We start from the raw sequence: 23,744 nt of genomic DNA, 5'->3' as shown, positions 1-23,744 counted from the left end.
AACTATAAATACTGCAGCTGCCTGCCTGTGGTATTAATAGGATCAGAACAACAGCAATTGTCTTCAGGTAGCTTTAGGTGCACACTGTGCAGAGGACACAGTATACTAACTGTAAATACTGTAGCTGCCTGCCTGTGGTACTAATAGGATCAGAAGAACACCATCAATTTTCTTCAGGTAGCTTTAGGTGCACACTGTGCAGAGGACACATTACACTAACTGTAAATACTGCAGCTGCCTGCCTGTGGTATTAATAGGATCAGAACACCAGCAATTGTCTTCAGGTAGCTTTAGGTGCACACTGTGCAGAGGACACAGTACACTAACTGTAAATACTGCAGCTGCCTGCCTGTGGTATTAATAGGATCAGAACAACAGCAATTGCCTTCAGGTAGCTTTAGGTGCACACTGTGCAGGTGACACAGTACACTAACTGTAAATACTGCAGCTGCCTGCCTGTGGTATTAATAGGATCAGGAGAACACCACCATTTTTCTTCAGGTAGCTTTAGATGCACACTGTGCAGAGGACACAGTACACTAACTGTAAATACTGAAGCTGCGTGCCTGTGGTACTAATAGGATCAGAGGAACACCACCAATTTTCTTCAGGTAGCTTTAGGTGCACACTGTGCAGAGGACACAGTACACTAACTGTAAATACTGCAGCTGCCTGCCTGTGGTACTAATAGGATCAGGAGAACACCACCATTTTTCTTCAGGTAGCTTTAGATGCACACTGTGCAGAGGACACAGTACACTAACTGTAAATACTGTAGCTGCGTGCCTGTGGTACTAATAGGATCAGAGGAACACCACCAATTTTCTTCAGGTAGCTTTAGGTGCACACTGTGCAGAGGACACAGTACACTAACTGTAAATACTGCAGCTGCCTGCCTGTGGTACTAATAGGATCAGAGGAACACCACCAATTTTCTTCAGGTAGCTTTAGGTGCACACTGTGCAGAGGACACAGTACACTAACTGTAAATACTGCAGCTGCCTGCCTGTGGTACTAATAGGATCAGGAGAACACCACCATTTTTCTTCAGGTAGCTTTAGATGCACACTGTGCAGAGGACACAGTACACTAACTGTAAATATTGTAGCTGCGTGCCTGTGGTACTAATAGGATCAGAGGAACACCACCAATTTTCTTCAGGTAGCGTTAGGTGCACACTGTGCAGAGGACACAGTACACTAACTATAAATACTGTATCTGCTTGCCTGCGGTACTAATAGGATCAAAAGAACACCAGCAATTTTATTTAGGTAGCTTTAGGTGCACACTGTGCAAAGGACACAGTACACTCACTGTAAATACTGTAAATACTGTAAAAACACCTGCCTGCCTGTCAGTAGGAAGACAATAACAGGAACGGATCTAGCTAAACTGAATACAGTATATATATATATATATATATATATATATATATATATATAACAACTAGGATGCATATATATACACAATATATTGTAAGTGCAGCTAACTGACTCGCCTGCCTACTCTGTCTAACTTAAATCAAAGACACTGTCTCTCTGTCTATCTCTCTCTGCCACCGCAACACACTACACAAGGCCACCATGCAGGCAACCTTATATAGTGTGGGGCATGTACTAAACCCCCTGTGCCATAATTGACCAAAGCCACCCTGGCTTTGGCCAATTACGGCTCTCTGTACAGATGGCGCTGTGATTGGCCAAGCATGCGGGTCATAGTGCATGCTTGGCCAATCATCAGCCAGCAATGCACTGCGATGCTGCAGTGAATTATGGGCCGTGATGCGCCACTCAAATTTTGGGCAAATGACCCATAACGTTTGCAATTCGACGATTGGTCAAACAGGCGATGTTCGAGTCGAACATGGGTTTGACTCAAACTCGAATCTCATCCCTAGCAGTGACTATCATGGAGGACTTTTGTGATGAGGCCTGGGAGGACCTTATGACAAAGATTCGATCATCTCAAACTAATGCCAACATTTTTGACGCTGATCTTGATCGGGCCTTTATGAGATTGCAGTGTCTTCTGGAAAAGAAAGTGCAAATTTATTGGCACAAGAAATATTTTGAAAAATATTCGCAAAATTGTATTGTTCCCTTGGGTTTGAGGATTCAAATATTCCCAAATGTCAGGAAAATCAATGATTCTCTTAAACAGTCCTGGGAGCAAAATCTTCAAATGTGCTCCTTTCAAATGATTTCCATTCTTTGCAAACAATACGAGTCGGAACTCAATCAGCTTGATCTTCAGATAAATAACTGGTACCAGGAGCATGTTCTCGGCATGGCTTCCACTGGGTTTACCAAGTGAGAACAATATCTGCGGGTGCATGTAGAGGAATACACGCTGAGCGTTATAAACACCAAGGAGGGCAAGTTCCTTCGGGAAAAATCTGCCCATGAAAACGGTTATGCATACAAGTGGAAACAAACCACTTTCAATAAACCCTTTTCCAAACCATATACCTCTGATGCACCTAAACCAGATAATGTTGTACCTAACGCTATTTCTGTTTCTTTTTCACCCAGTTCCAGGTGAAAAGGGGGACCGTACCACTACCTCCCCGGATTCACTTCACCGCACCTTTGGACCCACTCTCAGGGACTGTAGGTTTGTTGTTAAGTAGAATATGTTTGTAATTTTGAACTGGTACATTTTTAAAGTGTAGCTCCAGCTGAAAAATCTATTTTTAAGCTTTTTGGAAAACATAGGGAAGCATTATCACTCCTGTGACATTTGTTTTGCTGTCTGTGCTCCTCTTCAGAAGATTTCACTTCACTTTCTGTCACAATGACAAATGTTTTTAGAAAATGAGGGTTTTTTAGTGAAATAAGGATTGGTGATAAAGCATCAGTGGAAAGGAGACACGTTTTTCCCATATTAACTCTTACAGGAGAGAATTTCCCTTCCTAGGGGTAAATTTCATCTCACTTCCTGTTGTCTCCTTCCGCTTGCAAGTAGGAGTCGTTGAAAGTAGGGGCCTGCCCTATATACTCTGCAGAAATTGGGGCCTTAGGTGTTGGTGTTGCCACAACACTGTAAGCCCTCAAAGGGCCCTGCTGTGAAATATTAGTAATTACATGCCCCTGTTGAACAGGGGCAGAAAAATTGCGCCTTCGGTGATGGTGGTGGTGCTGGTGCCACAACACAGTAAGTCCTTACAGTTACTCTTGGTGGGAACTGGAACGGGCCCTGCTGTGAAATATTAGATCAAGAATTGTAATTACACGCACCTGTTGAACGGGGGCGGAAAAATTGGGCCTTTGGTGGTGGTGGTGGTGGTGCTGGTGCCACAACACTGTAAGTCCTCACAGTTACTCTTAGTGAGCGCTGGAACGGGCCCTGCTGTGTAATATTAGATCAAGAATTGTAATTACATGCTGTCAGAGTCCTGGATATGAGGTCGGATTGCAGAGGGGGCGCCCCTTGCGGCTAAGTGCAGCGTAACCCTGGGAGTGAGACAGGGAGTACGGTGCCCAAAGGTGCACGGGTTGCCAGAGTGCTGTTGCTGAGTAGCAGATAGCAGGGAGTTGCTGGGGTGCCCTGGTAAAGTTGAAGTGCAACCGTACAAGGAGGGATTCCAGGTATGGAGCCGTGGAGCAACCAGGAGCAGAGTCAGAGCCAGGCCAATGGTCATTCAGCACAGGAATCAGTCCAAGGTGAGGTACAGCAGGATAATCAGGAACGGAGAAGGTAGCCAAGCCAGGGGTCAAACACAGGAGGACAATCAAGGTACAGATGCGGAGCCGAAGAATAGTCAGGTCCAAGCTGGGGTCAATGCAGGCGGAACACTGGAGCAGTCAGGCAAGCCGAGTAGTAACAGGAAGCAGGTATCACAACAGGCACAAGGAACACAGGAAGCTGATGATAATCCAGCAACCAGCATGTACCAGCAGCAGGCTTAACTAGGCAGAAGGGCGCCAATGATTACCGAGATGCGTGCGCGCTCCCGCTATTGCACAACTGTGTGCACCCGTCGTTGCGCGCCTACGTGCGCGCATGTGCACAGAGATTCGCTTAGCACCACCATGAGGAATACTGGCAGAATTACCCATCCTACGGTTATCACCCTGACAGTGCCCCCCCCCCAAGGGGCAGCCTCCGGCTACCCAATCTGGCCCACCTTTCAGGGTATCGGGCTTGAAACTTCTGCAACAGTCTAGGGGCACAAATGTATTATCTGCTGATTCCCAAGAATTGTCTTCTACAGAGTAACCTTTCCATTTAACAAGAAATTGAACAGTCCTACCTCTCCGACGGCAGTCCAGAATGGCTTCTACTTCGTATTCTGTTTCATTGTCCACCAAGATTGGAGGCGATGGAGCTTCTTCTCTCCCTGGAAAAGGACTGGAGACAACAGATTTTAATAAAGAAACATGGAATACTGGGTGGATTTTATAGGAACTTGGTAAAGACAATTCAAATGCCACTGGGTTAATTTCCTTCTTAATTGTGAATGGACCAATAAACCTTGGTCCTAACTTCCGGGAGGGGCAAGGAAGCTTAAGATTTGTTGAGGAAAGCCACACTCTATCTCCAACTTTAAAGACAGGATCTCTCCTCCCCTTGTCATAATGTTTTTTATAACTCTCTTGGGCCTTCTGCATAGTTGCCTGGAGAGTTAGGTAATTAGCCTGAATGGCATTTATCCTGTCCTGGACTGCGGGGACTGAGGTCTCTGGTATAACATTAGGCAAGAATGAGGGATGGTAACCGTAGTTGGCCCAGAAAGGTGACTGATTGGTGGAAGCATGGATTGAGTTGTTGTATGCAAACTCTGCACACGGGAGTAACAAGGACCAATCGTCCTGGGAGAAGGAGCAGAAGCAACGTAAGTACTGTTCTAAAGTTTGATTAGTTCTTTCGATTTGACCGTTGCTTTGAGGATGGTAAGCTGAAGATAGGCACACTTTAATGGAAAGCATTTTGCAGCGCTCCTTCCAGAACTTAGAGGTGAATTGCACTGCTCTGTCAGACACAATGTTGCTCGGTAGGCCGTGAAGTCTGACTGTCTCCTTTACGAAGATCTTAGCCATGTCAGCAGCAGATGGTGTACCCATCATGGGCAAGAAATGCGCCATTTTGGACAGTCGGTCAACGACTACCAAGATGGTTGTAAATTCCTCCGAGGGTGGTAAATCTACTATGAAAGCCATAGATATTTCTTTCCATGGTTGCTCCGGCACAGGCAATGGGCGTAGTAAACCCCAAGATCTGATGTTAGACCCCTTGTTACGTTGACAAATGATGCAGGAACTGACATATTCCCTGCAGTCAGGCTTCAGAGTGGGCCACCAAAAAGATCGCTGAACAAGCTCCAAAGTCTTTCGTACCCCGAAGTGACAGTGCTTCTGGTTCAGAGCATTGGGAAGAAGCTTGTTTCAGTGAGGAACTCAGGTCGGTTTGAATCATAAGAAAATTCTGTGGAGACAATATAGTGCTAGGAGTGATTTCTTCGGGAGTGTCAGGAAACATCCGGGCCAAGGCATCGGCCTTCCCGTTCTTGGACCCAGGGTGGAAGGAGATATGAAAATTGAATCTGGCAAAAAACAAGGCCCATCGAGCTTGTTGGGGTCTCAGGCGTTTAGCAGTGTGAAGATACTCCAGGTTTCTGTGATCCGCGAATATCATGATGGGATGCTGAGTACCTTCAAGGAGGTAACACCATTCTTCCAGGGCAGTTTTAATAGCCAAGAGCTCTCGATCTCCCACATCATAATTCCTTTCAGACGGACTCATCTTCCGCGAGGAGAAAGCCACAGGATGGAGTAACGACTTAGGACCCTGACGTTGGGATAAGACTGCCCCTGTGGCAACTTCAGAGGCGTCAACCTCTAAGATGTAAGGGAGGACCGGATCAGGATGTTGCAGGATATAGTAGTAACAGGAAGCAGGTATCACAACAGGCACAAGGAACACAGGAAGCTGATGATAATCTAGCAACCAGCATGTACCAGCAGCAGGCTTAAATAGGCAGAAGGGCGCCAATGATTACCGAGATGTGCGCGCATGCGTTAGCATGCGTATGCGTGCTCCCGCTATTGCACAACTGTGTGAAGAGATTCGCCTAGTGCCACCATGAGGAATACTGGCAGAATTACCCGTCCTACGGTTATCACCCTGACACATGCACCTGTTGAACAGGGGCAGAAAAACTGGGCCTTTGGTGGTGGTGGTGGTGGTGGTGCTGGGGCCACAACACTGTAAGTCCTCACAGTTATGCCCCGTACACTGTGTGATAGGAGCTTGTTGTCAGAAATTCCAACCGTGTGTAGGCTCCATCACACATTTTCCATCGGATTTTCCGACACACAAAGTTTGAGAGCAGGATATAAAATTTTCCAACAACAAAATCCGCTCAGAATAAATAAAGAGATGAAAGTTATTGGCCACTGCCCCGTTTATAGTCCCGACGTACATGTTTTACGTCACCGCGTTTAGAACAATCGGATTTTCCGACAATTTTGTGTGACGGTGTGTATGCAAGACAAGTTTGAGCCAACATCCGTCGGAAAAAATCCTAGGATTTTGTTGTTGGAATGTCCGAACAAAGTCTGACCGTGTGTACGGGGCATTACTCTTAGTGGGCGCTGGAACGGGTCCTGCTGTGAAATATTAGATCAAGAATTGTAATTACATGTCCCTGTTGAACAGGGACAGAAAAATTGGGCCTTAGGCACTGGTGCTGGTGCCACAACACTGCAACCCCTCACAGATACTCTAGTTGGAGCACAGGAACTAGCCCTGCTGCAAAGAATTGCATCAAAAATTGTAATTACACACCCCTGTTAAACAGGGGCTGAAAAATTGGGCCTTAGGCACTGGTGCTAGTGCCACAACACTGCAACCCCTCACAGATACTCTAGTTGGAGGGCAGGAACTAGCCCTGCTGCAAAGAATTGCATCAAAAATTGTAATTACATGCCCCTGTTAAACAGGGGCTGAAAAATTGGGACTTAGCCACTGGTGGCGGCACCCAGAAACAAAAATATTCTTACAAGCTATCAGCATGATCATTAAGGAGGAAGAGGATTGTCACTCAGCATAACAGGATAGTCACTCAGCATCAGCATAGGCAGTCTTGAAGGGATCTGACATTTCAAAAAAATGTATTCGGTTACATCAGCATCAGGTGCTTGGTATCTGGTGGAGATCCAAGACTGATTCATTTTTATGAAGGTCAGTCGATCGACCGAGTCGGTGGACAGGCGCACCCTGTGATCGGTTACAAAGCCTCCAGCAGCACTGAATGTGCGTTCCAAAAGAACGCTGGATGCGGGACAGGCCAGTAGCTCAATTGCATACTGTGCAAGCTCTGCCCAGTGATCCATCCTCAAGACCCAGTAACCCAGAGGATTTTCGGTGGGAAAGGTGTCCAAGTTAGATCTTGCCCCTAGATATTCCTGCACCATATAAAATAGACGCTGGCGATGGTTGCTGGAACTGATCATACCTTGGGGTTGCGGACTAAAAAATTGTCTGAACACATCGGTCAGACGGATCCCTCTCCCTGATACCACGATTACGAGGATCCTTCCGCAGGCTTTACAGGATCAGGGAGGTCATGCAGCATAGGTTTGCTGAGGCATTCGGTCTGGAGTCCTCTGGGTCACTAAGGACGACATGATCCGCAGCCACCTCCTCCCAGCCACGTACAAGTCCATGGGTTTCTTGGGACTGTAAATGATCCCTTAAAGACTGCTGCTAATGCTGAGTGCCAGGCTCCACCTCCATGCTGACAATCCTCCTCTTCCTCCTCCTCCTCCTCCTCTTCCTGTGTGATCGGCGGACACGCAGGAACACAATCTGGATAAAGGGGGCCTTGAGAGCTAAGGAAGTCCTCCTCTTCCTGCCTTTGTTCTGCCTCAAGTGCCCTGTCCATTATTCCATACAGCGTGTGCTCCAACAGGTAGACAAGGGGGACAGTGTCTTGATGCCTGCACTGTCACTGCTCACCATCCTCGTGGCCTCCTCAAATGGTGACAGGACAGTGCATGCATCCCTGATCATTGCCCACTGGTGTGGGGAAAAAAAACAAGCTCCCCTGACCCTGTCCTGGTGCCATAGTCGCACAGGTACTCATTAATGGCCCTCTGCTGCGTGTGCAGCTGCTGCAGCATGGCCGACGTTGAATTCCACCTGGTGGGCATGTCAAAGATTAGACGGTTCTTGGGCAGGTTAAATTCCTTTTGGAGGTCTGCCAGCCGAGCGCTGGCATTATATGACTGGAGGAAATGCACACAGACTTTCCTGGCCTGCCTCAGGACATCCTGTAAGCCAGGGTACCTGCCCAAGAACCTCTGCACCACCAAGTTAAGGACGTGAGCCAAACAGGGCACATGGGTCAGTTGTCCCTGTCGGAGGGCGGAGAGAAGGTTAGTGCCATTGTCGCAAACCACCATTCCTGGCTTAATTTGGCATGGTGTCAACCACCTCTGAACCTGCACCTGCAGAGCTGATAGAATCTCTGCCCCAGTGTGGCTCCTGTCCCCCAAGCACACCAGCTCAAGCACCGCATGGCATCTTTTGGCCTGAGTACTTGCGTAGCCCCTTGAACGCCTACGGAGCACTGCTGGTTCTGAGGACAAAGCACAGGAAGAGGCCATGGAGGAAGAAGAATAGGAGGGAGTGGAGGAGAGAGGTTTGTCAGAATCACCAGTAGTGGCATTTTGGAGGCATGGTGGTGGAACAACCTCCAACACTACTGCACCTTGTCCTGCATCCTTCCCAGCTGCCAGCAGAGTCACCCAATGCGCCATGAAACTTAAGTAACGTCCCTGTCCATGCCTGCTGGACCATGAGTCAGCGGTAATATGCACCTTATCGCTGACTGCCCTGTCCAGCAAGGCCAAGACATTGCCTTCCACATGCCGGTAGAGAGCCGGAATCTCCTTCCGTGAGAAAAAGTGGCGTTTGGGAACCTGCCACTGAGGAACCGCACATTCCACAAACTCACGGAAGGGGGCAGAGTCTACCAACTGAAAAGGTAGCAGTTGAAGTGCTAGCATTTTTGCCAAGCTAGCAGTCAACCGGTGGGCATGTGGATGGCTGGGAGCAAACTTCTTTCTGCGGTGCAGCAGCTGGGGCAGGGAAATGTGCCTGTTAGAATCTGATGACGGTGTACCGATAGCAGATTGCCCGCAAGTACTGGGCTGTGACACACCTAATTCTACATCTTCATTCCTCTCAGTGCAGGTCTCAGAGAGGACTGAAGGTATAGTGGGGTTGGAGATCCCAGCTGATGAGGAGCAAGGAGAGGTCCTCTTTGTTCTTTGGTGTTTTAGGTACGATTGCTAACGAACTGCATGGCAGGTCAACATATGTCTGGTCAAGCATGTGGCGCCCAAGCGGGAGATGTTTTGGCCACGTGAGATACGCTTGAGACATATGTTGCAAATAGCAGTGGTGCGATCTGATGCACTCGTCTCAAAAAAGGCCTACACCAAAGAACTTTTGGAATAACGCACAGAGACAGCAGCGCCCTGCACATGCGGAGCTCTGCGGTGTGATGCAGTCAGTGTGCTACCCTTAGGCTGGCCCCTGGAGGGCATCCTGCCTCATTAGTGATGTGCCTCCTCCTCCTCTCTCCTATCAGGCACCCACGTGGAATCAGTGACCTCATCATCCCCTCCCTCCTCATCACTGGAGCAAATCTGGCAGTATGCTGCAGCAGGAGGAACATGACTGCCAGATTGCTGTCCTTCTTGGGCACCCCCTCTGTCTGGGCTCACATTACTGCCTTCCTCTAGCTGAGTACCATCATCAGAGCCTTCAAAACGCTGGGCATCCTCCTGGAGCATGTACCCAGCACTGTGGTCAAACAGTTCTGGGGACTCCTCAGGAGGACATGGTGGGGCTAGGGAAGGAGTCACTGATGCCATTGAGCCGAGGGAAGAGGCTGCGTTGGCAACTGCTTTGCCAGACAAAGTACCCTGAGCCTGGGTGAGAGAGGATGAGGAGGATGAGGACGGCTTGGTCATCCACTCGACCAAGTCTTCCGCATGTTCAACAGGGCCAGCTGCCGAAAAAAAGGCCAAACGTGTCCCATGGCCAGCTAATGAGGATGCACCGTGTCCACGACCAGCACTGTTGCCTCTAGATACAGAGCCTGCTTGCCATCTTTTATTGGCTTGTGACTGTCTGCCTCTCCTTGTTGGCCTTCCAGACATACTATTGGCCTGCAGTGAGATGTAGCTGCACAAAACTGGGATGTATATATCTACCGATTATACTGCAGCTAGCAGAATCAACTGCCTGCCTGTGGTATTATTAGTATGAGAACTCCTGCACTTGTCTTCAGCTAGCTATACTGTAGGTGCAACTGTGCAGGGTACACAGTACAGTAACTGGAAATACGGCAAGAGCCTACACAAGCACCTGGCTTCAGGTAGCTATTCTGTAGGTGCAACTGTGCAGAGTACACAGTACAGTAACTGGAAATACATCAAGAGCCTACACAAGCACCTGGCTTCAGGTAGCTATACTGTAGGTGCAACTGTGCAGGGTACACAGTACAGTAACTGGAAATACGTCAAGAGCCTACACAAGCATCTGGCTTCAGGTAGCTATACTGTAGGTGCAACTGTGCAGGGTAAACAGTATAGTAACTGGAAATACATCAAGAGCCCACACAAGCACCTGGCTTCAGGTAGCTATACTGTAGGTGCAACTGTGCAGGGTACACAGTACAGTAACTGGAAATATGTCAAGAGCCTACACAAGCACCTGCCTTCATGTAGCTATACTGTAGGTGCAACTGTGCAGGGTACACAGTACAGTAACTGGAAATACGTCAAGAGCCCACACAAGCACCTGGCTTCAGGTAGCTGTACTGTAGGTGCAACTGTGCAGGGTACACAGTACACTAACTGGAAATACTGTAAAAACACCTGCCTGCCTGTTAGTATATTAGGAAGAGAAGAACAGGATCTAGCTAAACTGAATACAGTATATATATATATATATATATATATATATATATATACCCAACACCTGGGATGCATATATATACACAATACACTGTAAGTGCAGCTAACTGACTCAACCTGCCTACTCTATATAACTTAAGTCAAATGACACTGTCTCTCTGTCTATCTATCTCTCTCCAGTCTCCACCACAACACACTACACAAGGCCGCCACGGAGGCGGCCTTATATAGTGTGGGGCGTGTACTAAACCCCCTGAGCCATAATTGGCCAAAGCCTCCTTGGCTTTGGCCAATTACGGCTCTCTGTACACACAGCACTGTGATTGGCCAAGCATGCGGGTCATAGCGCATGCTTGGCCAATCATCAGCCAGCAATGCACTGCGATGCCGCAGTGAATTATGGGCCGTTCGTGCCACTCGAATTTGTTCGTAATTCGGTGAACGACCGAACACACCGAACACAAAGCTCATCCCTAATTTTGAGATTAAGAATTTTTTTGGAAGATCTACATATACATAATCTTCTTCCAACATCGGAAAGTTCTCAGGGATCTTCAATGTCACCCAGATTTGGTCATTAAACCGGCTGATAAAGGCGGCAATGTCGTTGGCGAACGCATGTGCCTCGACATACTTGATAACAGACATTGGTACCGGCCTATCTCCAAAACCTTAATTGAAAACTTTACCCATGAATACTACAATCTAATTTTCAAGGCCTATTAATTGGGCACAATTGATTTGAGCACCTGGAATTATCTAAATGAAAAAAAAACAAGATACCTACATTGTATTCTCTTCCCAAGGTGCACAAGTCATTGCAACGCCCCCCTGGATGACCTATTGTTTCAGGTTGCCAGAGTTTAACTAAAAATGCCAGTGCTTTGTTAGACAAGTACTTAAACCCGCATGTGACCTCACTTTTTTCTTATGTCCAGGACACAATTGACCTGCTCCAAAACAGATGGTAAACGGATTCCCCCAACACATGGCTGGTAGCTTTAGATGTGGAAAATCTCTATAATTCCATCCCACATGCTAAGGGAATAAAGGTTATTTACACTCAATTAAAGGAATGTGGACCATTGTCCAGTCTGTACAGCCAGTTTGTTGTTCAGTTGTTGGAGTTCATCCTAACCAGAAATGTGTTTATGTTTGGTTCCTCCCACTTCCTTCAGGTGCAAGGGGTTTCTATGGGGACCAAATGTGCCCCCTTCTATGCCAACCTGTACCTGGGGGGGTGGGAGAGGGACCTTTTTGCCAATGATTCTTTATCAGAATTACTTCACTATAGAAACAAATACTCGTGTGCACAGGTGTGTAAGCTAGATGATCCAAAGGGTTCAAAAAGGACAATGAATTTTGGCCTTGCTGCTCTCCAGGATGGAAATATCCTAGTAGTAAACGATAAGAAAGAAAGAGAGCGCACCAGCCTAGTGCATCATCCCAATTATATTTATTTATTAAAACCAAGATTAAAATCTACTCACAAAGGTAGGAAGAAAAAAATCGCACTATTAACGATCACAAGGTGATTGGTCCACAGGTAGCAGTTTCCAGGTCCTAGGAGGAGGACGTACGAACCGCTGCTGGCTAACGTGTTTCGAAGGTGTCCCTTCTTCTTCAGAGCCTTATCTGTGCCACTCTCTTGCAGCTATTTATACATGTGTCTATCTGTTCATCTGGGAATCACATCTCAGATCAGTACCGAAGCCCCTCCCCTAATTGGTGGGAGGTCTTACAAAGGGCAGACCTTAGCCACATTTTTGTATATGTATAATGATAATTTGTCTCTCATATCTTATATTATTATTATGTTATATTTTATTTTGTTTTACTTTATTTTATTTTATGTGTGTGCACACTGGGAGTGTAAGCACCTGGCAATAGGCTGACTCTATTAGTGAATGCCGTACATCTAGTTGGCCCGGGAAGAAGACATCAGAAGCTATGCAAGCGAGAGGTCTTCTGGATCTTCACCTTCGGCAGCCTCGCCCCCGGAGGCCTAAACGAAGACCCCCAAATACATAAAATAGTATAACAATATCATAGAGTCAATTTAGCTAACCAGCACCATGTCCATTCACTACTTTTAGTCAGCCCATTATATAATTTAATTTTTTTTTGTTATTATTCCTTATAATTCTCACCTCTATACATTTTTGTTTATAGTATTTAGGTTATTATTCATCATCAAAATAAGATTTTAGGCAAATTATGAGATTTAGGTTTTTAAACACTGTATTGGTATAGTGCTTTCTATACAAGACAGCCCCCCAAAAATATGCAAAATATTGTACGACCAGATCGATACGTACATGGGTTTATACATATGTGCATGTATTCAGTGGCTTTATTTTATATCTCTCTCACTAAGAAAGCATACTAGAATCAATATTTGTATTTTTATTTTATATCTCTTTCCCTGGAGTACATATATGTGTGCGTACATAGTTACATAGTTACATAGTTAGTAAGGCTGAATAAAGACACCAGTCCATCCAGTTCAACCTGAGTGAGTGTGGGTGCGTGTCTACAATCATCCCTATTTTTTCATTTAAGGTACCCATATAGCGCAGCCAATTCACGCAGCACTCCGCACATACATCGTACACCCACATCGGTCCCTACCCTCAAGGAGCCCACAATCCAAGGTCCCCAACTCACATTCATATACTAGGGCCAATTTTTGAACAGAAGCCAATTAACCTACCAACATGTTTTACGTCACCGCGTTCAGAACGATCGGATTTTCCGACAACTTTGTGTGACCGTGTGTATGCAAGACAAGTTTGAGCCAACATCCGTCGGAAAAAATCCATGGATTTTGTTGTCGGAATGTCCGAACAAAGTCCGACCGTGTGTGCGCCCTATAAGTGTGCACACCTTTGCACTTATGTATGGACAATTTTATTATTAAGTTTTTATTATTATATGTTTACTATTATGTTTTATTATATAATTATAGTGAACCTCTTGCCTATACTTTTATACATGTGTACACCAGTCTTTCTAGTGCGATTTTTTCTTCCTACCTTTGTGAGTAGATTTTAATCTTGGTTTTAATAAATAAATATACCTTGGGATGATGCAATAGGCTGGTGCTCTCTCTTTCTTTCTTATCAGAATTACGTCAGCATGTCTTCGCCTGGTACAGGTATATTGATGATATTCTTATTCTATGGTCAGGCAATCGGGATGAACTCTCACAGCTGATGGACTCACTGGCCATCAATACTTATAACCTTAATTTTACGATGGAATGTAGTCAGTCCAAGATTGATTTTTTGGATTTACAAATTAATGTTGATAATGATGGGATCTTACATTCATTTTTGTATCATAAGCCCTCCGCTGGCAGCACAGTACTCCATGCCACTAGTGCACACCCCCAGCCTCTATTGGACAGTATCCCCTATTGTCAGTTTTTACGACTAATGCCACGTACACACAATCGGAATTTCAGCCCACAAAAGACCAATATGAGTTTTTCGTCGGAAAATGCGACCGTGTGTATGCTCCATCGGTCTTTTGCTGGTGGAATTCCAGCCAGCAAAATATTGAGGGCATGCTCTCAATTTTTCGGTTGGGAAAACTTCCTATCCGAAAATGCAATCGTCTGTGGCAATTCCAACGCGCAAAATCCCTATGCATGCTCAGAAACAATTTGACGCATGCTCGGAAGCATTGAACCTCATTTTCTCAGCGCGTCATAATGTTGTACATCACCGCGTTCTTGACGGTCGTAATTTCAGCAAACTTTTGTGTGACCGTGTGTATGCAAGGCAAATTGAGCGGAATCCCGTCGGAAAAGCCGTCATATCTTTTTCCGATGAGAAAAACTATCGCGTATATGCAGCATTAGGAGAAACCGCACCCTAGATGCAGATTTTCATTTTGCAGCTAAAGACCTATATGACAGACTTCATCAAAGAGGATATAGTCGATCTCTACTTAAAAGGGCATTCAATAGAGTAGTCAAACTCAACAGACATGATCTCATTCATTCCAAAAAACCTCCCAGATCCGACCAATCGGTTCGGATCATTACCCAGTTCTCAAAACAACATACTCAGATGAGAGGTATCTTTAAGAAATTTTGGCCCTTGTTAACTGCAGATAATACTATCAAAAAATACATAAAATCCTATCCTGAGATCACTTATAGACATGCTCCCTCCATGAGGGACCACCTTGTTACCAGCCACCACATGCGTAGAAATCCAGTGATTTCTTCTATCACTGGTACCTTCCCATGTGGACGCTGCGATATCTGTTCTTTCATTATCAATTCTCGAGACATCACTCTCCCTAATGATCAGATCCACACCGTCAAATATAGGGTTACTTGCCAAACAGTAGGACTGGTCTATTTAGCCACTTGTGTATGCGGATGTTTTTACGTCGGCAAGATGAAATGCTTGTTTCTCAAGCGTATCAAGGATCATATCATGCCACTATACAAACGATTAACTACCACTGCCCTTAACAGACACATATTGCAAGTCAACATGACTATGATCCCAACATTTTTCGCTTCGCTGCATTGGAGCATGTACCTCGTGGTGACACGTGGTGACATTGACGTCACTCTATTACAGCTGGAGACCGAATGGATACACAGTTTGGATGCTATCAAAAGTCCAGGTCTAAACGAATATATTATATCTTTTCTCTAATTTATAAATACTTTGTTATTTTCATCCTCACTTTTTAATTCAATGGAATCTTTGATAGACTCCACAGTGACGGTTTAGTTGGGTCTCCAGTTGTTTTGATTAGATTTGCTTGTTCGGTCCTTCCTATTTTCCATCTTGTTTCCTCCCCATTTTGCTTTTGCCATTTCACTGCTCTCCTGATCCCTTTAGTATCCTGGGATCAACATAAGAAATGTTTCGGCCGTCTATCCATTGCTTAACTATCATTTATTATTATTTCTTCCTCATTATTATTCGTTATTATTTAATTTATTCATCTATCTTGTTTTGTTAACAATTGCACAACTGTTTTGGTTATTTACTTTATTTGTTTATTATATATATTCATATATTCTTTTATGATGCTTTAATATACACATTTTTAATATGTTGTGGTTAATTGCTGGATGATTGGCTGTTTGGACGAATTGTTCTGTATATGGAGCACTACGTGACTTTGCTCTGTCTGCCCTGTCCCCTGATCCCTCCCCCGCTGCTTCCTTTCCCCTTGTTATTCTACCCTATCTGCCCTGGTTATCTCTCGGTACATGGTCGGTTGCCGTTTTGTTCCTGGAGTGCATACCCCCTTACAGCCTTTGGCTGTATGGACACCCAAGGGCCGATTGTCTATGACAGCTGGCCCACCCCTCTGGCCTTTCTTCGTCCCCTGTCTTCCATGCACAACATCGGCCTATTTTAATATCCTCCAGTTTGGTGTTGTTGATGACATTCACGTCTCCACCTTATTGGCAGGCCCGTGTATCGGTCATGCCTACTACTGTTTGCGCCGCACGGCTGGATCCGTGCGACTCGACATACATTGCGCTCGGCACTCTGGGCATTGTAGGCGCTTAGACACTGACATTGCGCAGGCGCGAACGACGGTTTTTGTCCATTCCCAATTGGCTATTTTCTACGCCAATCGGGTGGGGGGCTTTAAAGTCAGTATTACATTACATATCCCTGTATATTGCGGTCATTCAGGTGATTATCTAATAGTTTCTTGAAGCTATCAATGCTCCCCGCTGAGACCACCGCCTGTGGAAGGGAATTCCACATCCTTGCCGCTCTTACAGTAAAGAACCCTCTACGTAGTTTAAGGTTAAACCTCTTTTCCTCTAATTGCAATGAGTGGCCACGAGTCTTATTAAACTCTCTTCTGCGAAAAAGTTTTATCCCTATTGTGGGGTCACCAGTACAGTATTTGTAAATTGAAATCATATCCCCTCTCAAGCGTCTCTTCTCCAGAGAGAATAAGTTCAGTGCTCGCAACCTTTCCTCCTAACTAAGATCCTCCAGACCCTTTATTAGCTTTGTTGCCCTTCTTTGTACTCGCTCCATTTCCAGTACGTCCCTCCTGAGGACTGGTGCCCAGAACTGGACAGCATACTCCAGGTGCGGGCGGACCAGAGTCTTGTAGAGCGGGAGAATTATCGTTTTATCTCTGCAGTTGATCCCCCTTTTAATGCATGCCAATATTCTGTTTGCTTTATTAGCAGCAGCTTGGCATTGCATGCTGTTGCTGAGCCTATCATCCACTAGGACCCCCAAGTCCTTTTCCATCCTAGATTCCCCCAGAGGTTCTCCCCCCAGTGTATAGATTGCATTCATATTTTTGACACCCAAATGCATTATTTTACATTTTTCTACATTGAACCTCATTTGCCATGTAGTCGCCCACCCCATTAATTTGTTCAGGTCTTTTTGCAAGATTTCCACATCCTGCGGAGAAGTTATTGCCCTGCTTAGCTTAGTATCGTCTGCAAATACAGAGATGGAACTGTTTATCCCATCCTCCAGGACATTTATGAACAAATTAAATAGGATTGGTCCCAGCACAGAACCCTGGGGGACCCCACTACCCACCCCTGACCATTCTGAGTACTCCCCATTTATCACCACCCTCTGAACACGCCCTTGTAGCCAGTTTTCAATCCATGTACTCACCCTATGGTCCATGCCAACGCACCTTATTTTGTACAGTAAACGTTTATGGGGAACTGTGTCAAATGCTTTTGCAAAATCCAGATACACCACGTCTACGGGCCTTCCTTTATCTAGATGGCAACTCACCTCCTCATAGAAGGTTAATAGATTGGTTTGGCAAGAACGATTCTTCATGAATCCATGCTGATTACTGCTAATGATATCATTCTTATTACTAAAATCTTGTATATAGTCCCTTATCATCCCCTCCAAGAGTTTACATACTATTGATGTTAGGCTAACTGGTCTGTAATTCCCAGGGATGTTTTTTGGGCCCTTTTTAAATATTGGTGCTACATTGGCTTTTCTCCAATCAGCTGGCACCATTCCAGTCAATAGACTCTCTGTAAAAATTAGGAACAACGGTCTGGCAATCACCTGACTGAGTTCCCTAAGTACCCTCGGATGCAAGCCATCTGGTCCCGGTGATTTATTAATGTTAAGTTTCTCAAGTCTAATTTTAATTCCGTCCTCTGTTAACCATGTAGGTGCTTCCTGTGTTGTGTCATGAGGATAAACACTGCAGTTTTGGTTACTGAAGCCCCCCGATTCACTCGTGAATACTGAGGAGAAGAATAAATTCAATACCTCTGCCATCTCCCCATCCTTTGTAACCAGATGTCCTTCCTCATTCTTTATGGGGCCAATATGGTCTGTCCTCCCTTTTTTACTGTTTACATACTTAAAGAATTTCTTGGGATTTTTTTTGCTCTCCTCCGCTATGTGTCTTTCATGTTCTATCTTAGCCATCCTAATTGCACCCTTACATTTCTTATTGCATTCTTTATAAATTCTGAATGCTGTGGATGATCCCTCAACCTTGTATTTTTTGAAGGCCTTCTCCTTTGCTTTTATATGCATTTTTACATTGGAGTTAAGCCATCCAGGATGTTTGTTCGCTCTTTTAAATTTATTACCCAATGGGATACATTGGCTAATGCCCTTATTTAATATGCTCTTAAAGCAAACCCATCTCTCCTCTGTATTCTTTGTTCCTAATATTTTATCCCAATTTAGCCTTTTAGCAAGGTTTGTAGTTTAGGGAAGTTGGCTCTTTTGAAATTCAGTGTCTTTGTGTTCCCTTCATGTCTCCTATTTGTGTGATTTATACTGAAACTAATTGACCTGTGATCGCTGTTACCTAAATTGCCCCGTATTTCCACATCTGTTATCAGGTCTGTATTGTTGGTAATCAGTAGATCTAGTAATGTTTTATTTCTAGTTGGTGCGTCTACCATCTGACCCATAAAATTGTCCTGCAAGACATTAAGGAACTGGCGAGCCTTAAATGAATGCGCGGTTCCCTCCGCCCAGTCTATGTCTGGATAATTAAAATCCCCCATTATGATAACACTTCCCATCCTTGCTGCTAATACAATTTGTGATAGGAGATCCGTCTCCACTTCCTCCCTCAGGTTAGGGGGCCTATAGCATACTCCCAGTATTATTTTCCCCTTAGCTTCATCCCTTTGGAGCTCTACCCATAAAGATTCCACCTCCTCCCTAGCCCCCTCAGTGATGTCATCTCTCACATTCACTTGTACATTATTCTTGATATATAGGCATACCCCTCCCCCTTTTTTACCCTCTCTATCCTTGCGGTATAGGGTATACCCTTGAATGTTTGCCAGCCAATCATGAGAGCTGTTGAACCAGGTCTCTGAAATTCCCACAAAATCCAAATCCTCCTTGTACAACAGTATCTCTAGTTCACCCATCTTGTCCGCCAGGCTCCTGGCATTGGTGAACATGCCACATAGTTTAGACCGGTCGCATATTGTCCTCGTATTGGGTGTTTCAAGATTGCAACTTGGACTTGCTACTATACTCACCTTGTGTTTTTGTGCTTTGGTTAACCTACCACTAATGCCCCCAATACTACCCTCTGGAATATCTTCCGCGCTGGCTATCACTGTCTCTGGACCCTCCCCCCCATCGCCTAGTTTAAAAACCCCTCTAACTTTTTGGCCATCTTCATTCCCAGCAGATCTGCACCCTCCTCATTTAGGTGCAGTCCGTCCCTTCTATAGTACCGGTTACCGACTGAGAAGTCGGCCCAGTCCTCCAGGAACCCAAACCCCTCCTTACTACACCAGCTCTTCAGCCACTTGTTTACTTCCCTAATCTCCCTCTGCCTCTCTGGTGTGGCTCGATGTACCGGTAGTATTCCTGAGAACACTACCTTGGAGGTCCTTTTCCTCAATTTAGCTCCTAAGTCCCTAAAATCGTTCTTTAGGACACTCCATCTGCCTCTGACTTTGTCATTGGTGCCAACGTGCACCATGACAGCCGGGTCTTCCCCAGCCCCTGCCAGTAATCTGTCCACAAGATCCGTGATGTGCCGAACCCGAGCGCCCGGTAGACAACATACTGTTCGGCGCTTCAGGTCTTGGTTACAGATTGCCCTCTCTGTCCTTCTAAGAATTGAGTCCCCTACCACCAGAATCTGTCTTTCCTTTCCCTTTGCTGCCCCCCCACTCTCACTGGAGGAGTTCTTCCCCTGGCAGCTAGGAGAGTCCCTCAACTCCAGCAGTGCTGGTCCCTGACTGGTTACACCAATGTCACTCAATGGAGCGTACTTATTGGGATGCTCCAGTCCTGGATCGGCCTCCCTGGCACTTCCCCCTCTACCCCTCCTGACTGTCACCCATCTACTCTTTGCTAGTGCCTGCACCTCTTTGTCTCCACCCGCCTCTGTGCTGGCCCCTGCCGGCACCTGCCGTGTACGTTCCTGGCTCACCTTTAGTATGGAGGGACTTCTCAGTGCTGACAGTTGCTTCCCCAGATTCAGAACCTGGGCTTCCAGGGAAACAATGTGCTTACATTTTGCACAGCAGTATTCGCCCTCGATCGGATGATCAAGGAACGCATACATGCGGCAAGATGTACAAAGAGTCGCCTCTCCACACCCGCCGGGCATCGTACCTATTAAATTTAGTGAGGATTTGGGGATTTTACCCTGTCCAAATTACCTAACAACTAGCTTCCTGGCACTAATACTCAAGACAATACACAGGTACACAATACACAAGTACTAACGATCCACACACACTACTAACGATCCACACACAGTCAGCCGCCGTAAATCTTCATTTGCTGGCTTACTGGGGCGCTCTTACATTAGATCATTTTATGAAAGGTAACTTCCCATTGGGAACCCCCTCTTTGTGTGTGCCCTATCCTCTCATTTTTGAGAGGTATTCAACGGTACTAGCACTCATTCTGGCACATATCCCTTTTTTTTACCAGGTCGCTGACTACTTGGACATCTCTGGCTATTCATTTATATATGGCCCTGTTTTCCAACATTTTTCCAACACTGTTTTTTGTCGGAATTTACCTTTTGTTTGGAGCCTATTGAAGCCCTGGACTGTACCAACATATTCCAGGGTAACCTTTCAATTAGCACATAATGAAGTTTTTTCAAGTTTGTTTGCATGTCATTTTTGTAATTTTTATTTTTATATTTCCTCACTTATAATTGAAAACTTCATTATTATTTTTATCCAGTTAATCTTCTGTCAACTAATCAGTGTACCTGTCCTATACGTTTTGACCACACATTTTTGGTCTTAACAGCGCCCCCTTTCTATTAAATAATCTTCATGGTTTTGGTAGGTATTGAGGCTATATAGCCCTCCCCTTTGTAATATAATTGAGCGTTCTATAGCTACAGGTTTTTTAATTCTTTTATTTCTTTTTTTTTACAGCTTTTATGAGGCCTCCTTTTTTGCCGTCTGCAGCCAACTACTTGGCAGTTTGGGGTTATTACCCTGTGATACTGGACTGCATTGACCTTGCCCCGCTGGGCTGCCAAGGTACGTTTGGGGACATGGGGGGTATTTGGGATAAAATCCCATTACATGGTGGTTCTCCGGAGGGTTGGTTCATTGGGGAAGGGTGATCAGACACTTGGTACCTTGCAGCCTAATCATTCAATAATACGCATCATATTATTTTTGCTCACTGTTCTTTGTATTACACTTATGTTTTTGTTTTTTCCTTTCTATAGAGCCACAATTGTTTTCTGTTATGTTCCAAATCCCCTGATGAAGCCAATGCCTTGGCGAAACTAGTAGGGAAGAATTGACCTGCTGTTATACTTACCATCATTCCCCTTTGGTCAACAGAATATAGCAAATGCTCCCTTTTATATGTGGTTCAACATGTACTGATGTTTTAACTCATTGTAATAAAATTTGTTTTTTCTATATAATTATTGTACTGAATTGTTGCTGGCGCCGTAATAATCCCCTTCCCTTTGCTCTTCATTATATTTAAATTTTCGGATGAGGTGCCTTATCTATTAGGACATACTAGCCACTACTCTTGTTTTCTTAGTCAAAATCTTGAAATCTACATTCAAGAGAGCAATAGGCCTATATGAAGCACAAGAGGATGGATCCTTTGGATGCTTGTAGATTAAAACTATATGACCATGACTCATTTAGTCCGGCAAGGCTCCCTCCTTCAAACAATCAGACTAAAGAGAGGCCAGTACAGGAGCTAAGAGCTCTCCAATGAGCCCTATAAAATTCAATAGGAAGGCCATCCAGTCCCAGTGACTTCTCCAATGTGAAGGAGCCAATGACAGAAAGGACTTCCTCTGATGTTATAGGACGCACTAGCATCTCCCTCTCAATTCCTGTTAACCAGACCAATGCGACTGAATCCAGCCACTCCGCCAACTCAGTCGGCTGGAAACCAGAAGGCAAATGAGATGTATATAATGTCTGATAAAATTGCCAAAAATTCTTCAGAATTTTAGGCTGTGTACAGGCCATATCTCGAGAGGAAGTGTGTATTTCCGAAATCAGAACACTAGGTTGTTCATGCTTAGCCATCATGGCCAAAAAACGATCATTACGGTCTCCCTGCTCAAAAGATTTCTGTTTATTTTTATATAGGTCTATCCTCATGGCCTCAGCCATATGCAAATGTAAAGCCCGTTCGCTATGGAGTAAAGTATTGAAATTAAATTCTGAAGGATCCGCAATATATTGGGCTGTTTTTTCCTCTACTATAAAATTTCAAAGCGTCATTCTTTACTCGTTGAGACTTATTGACTGCTTTAATAGCAGATATATATTGTCCTCTTGCATAGGCCTTAAAAGCATCCCATACTATTGCCGAAGTGGATGACCCTGTATTAAACTCCCAATACTCTACTAGAAGGGGCGGGATTTTATTAGCTATACCTGCATGTGAAATCCAATGTGTGCCCAATCTCCACTGTGCTGCATCACAAAAGTGATGCAGAGGAAGTGTAAGCATAAGCGGAGTGGAGCATGGTCAGATAACCCACTCAATAAATATTTAACATCTATCATATCCGGTAGTGTTGCCGAACTAACAAAAGCTAAATCTATGTGGGAGGAGGTCTTATAAGAGGTTGAAAAACACGAATATGATCTAATTAATTAATTTTTCCATAGCCAAGCTTCTACCAAGTCTACAATCTGGGCCCAATTAGAGAGCTCTACAGAGACATTTTTAGGAGGAATTGGTCTATCCAAAACAGGATCAAGTATAGCATTAACGTCGCCCATTATCAGTAGCTTAGCTGGACTGTACAAATACATTTTTTCCACAAGACTATATAGGGGGGTCCCACAAAAGGAGGTGGTATATAGACACTGACAATTATATATCTCTGGCTCCACAGAAGAAGCACAGCCAAAGCATGTGTAAGGTAAAGTCTACAGGCCTGGAAATATCAGTTTGTATATGGATAGAAAACTGGCTAAAAGACAGAATTCAGAGAGTAGTGGTTAATGATTCTTACTCTGAATGGTCTAAGGTTATCAGTGGTGTACCCCAAGGTTCAGTGCTGGGACCCTTACTTTTTAATATCTTTATAAATTATATTGGGTCTGGGATCAAAAGTAACATTTCTGTCTTTGCAGATGACACCAAGCTATGCAGTGGAATAACGTCCTTACAGGATGTCTCCAATTTACAAGCCGACTTCAATGCACTGCCTAATTGGGCGACTATATGGCAGATGAGGTTTAATGTTGAGAAATGTAAAGTTATGCACTTGGGGGCTAAGAATATGCATGCATCATACATGCTGGGGGGGTACGACTGAGGGAATTTGTGGTGGAGAAGGATCTGGGGGTTTTGGTAG

Source organism: Aquarana catesbeiana, linkage group LG13 (genome assembly GCF_042186555.1).
Source record: "Aquarana catesbeiana isolate 2022-GZ linkage group LG13, ASM4218655v1, whole genome shotgun sequence".
Classification (NCBI taxonomy): domain Eukaryota; kingdom Metazoa; phylum Chordata; class Amphibia; order Anura; family Ranidae; genus Aquarana; species Aquarana catesbeiana.
The sequence above is the reverse complement of the archived record's forward strand: the minus strand, read 5'-3'. Positions refer to the sequence as shown.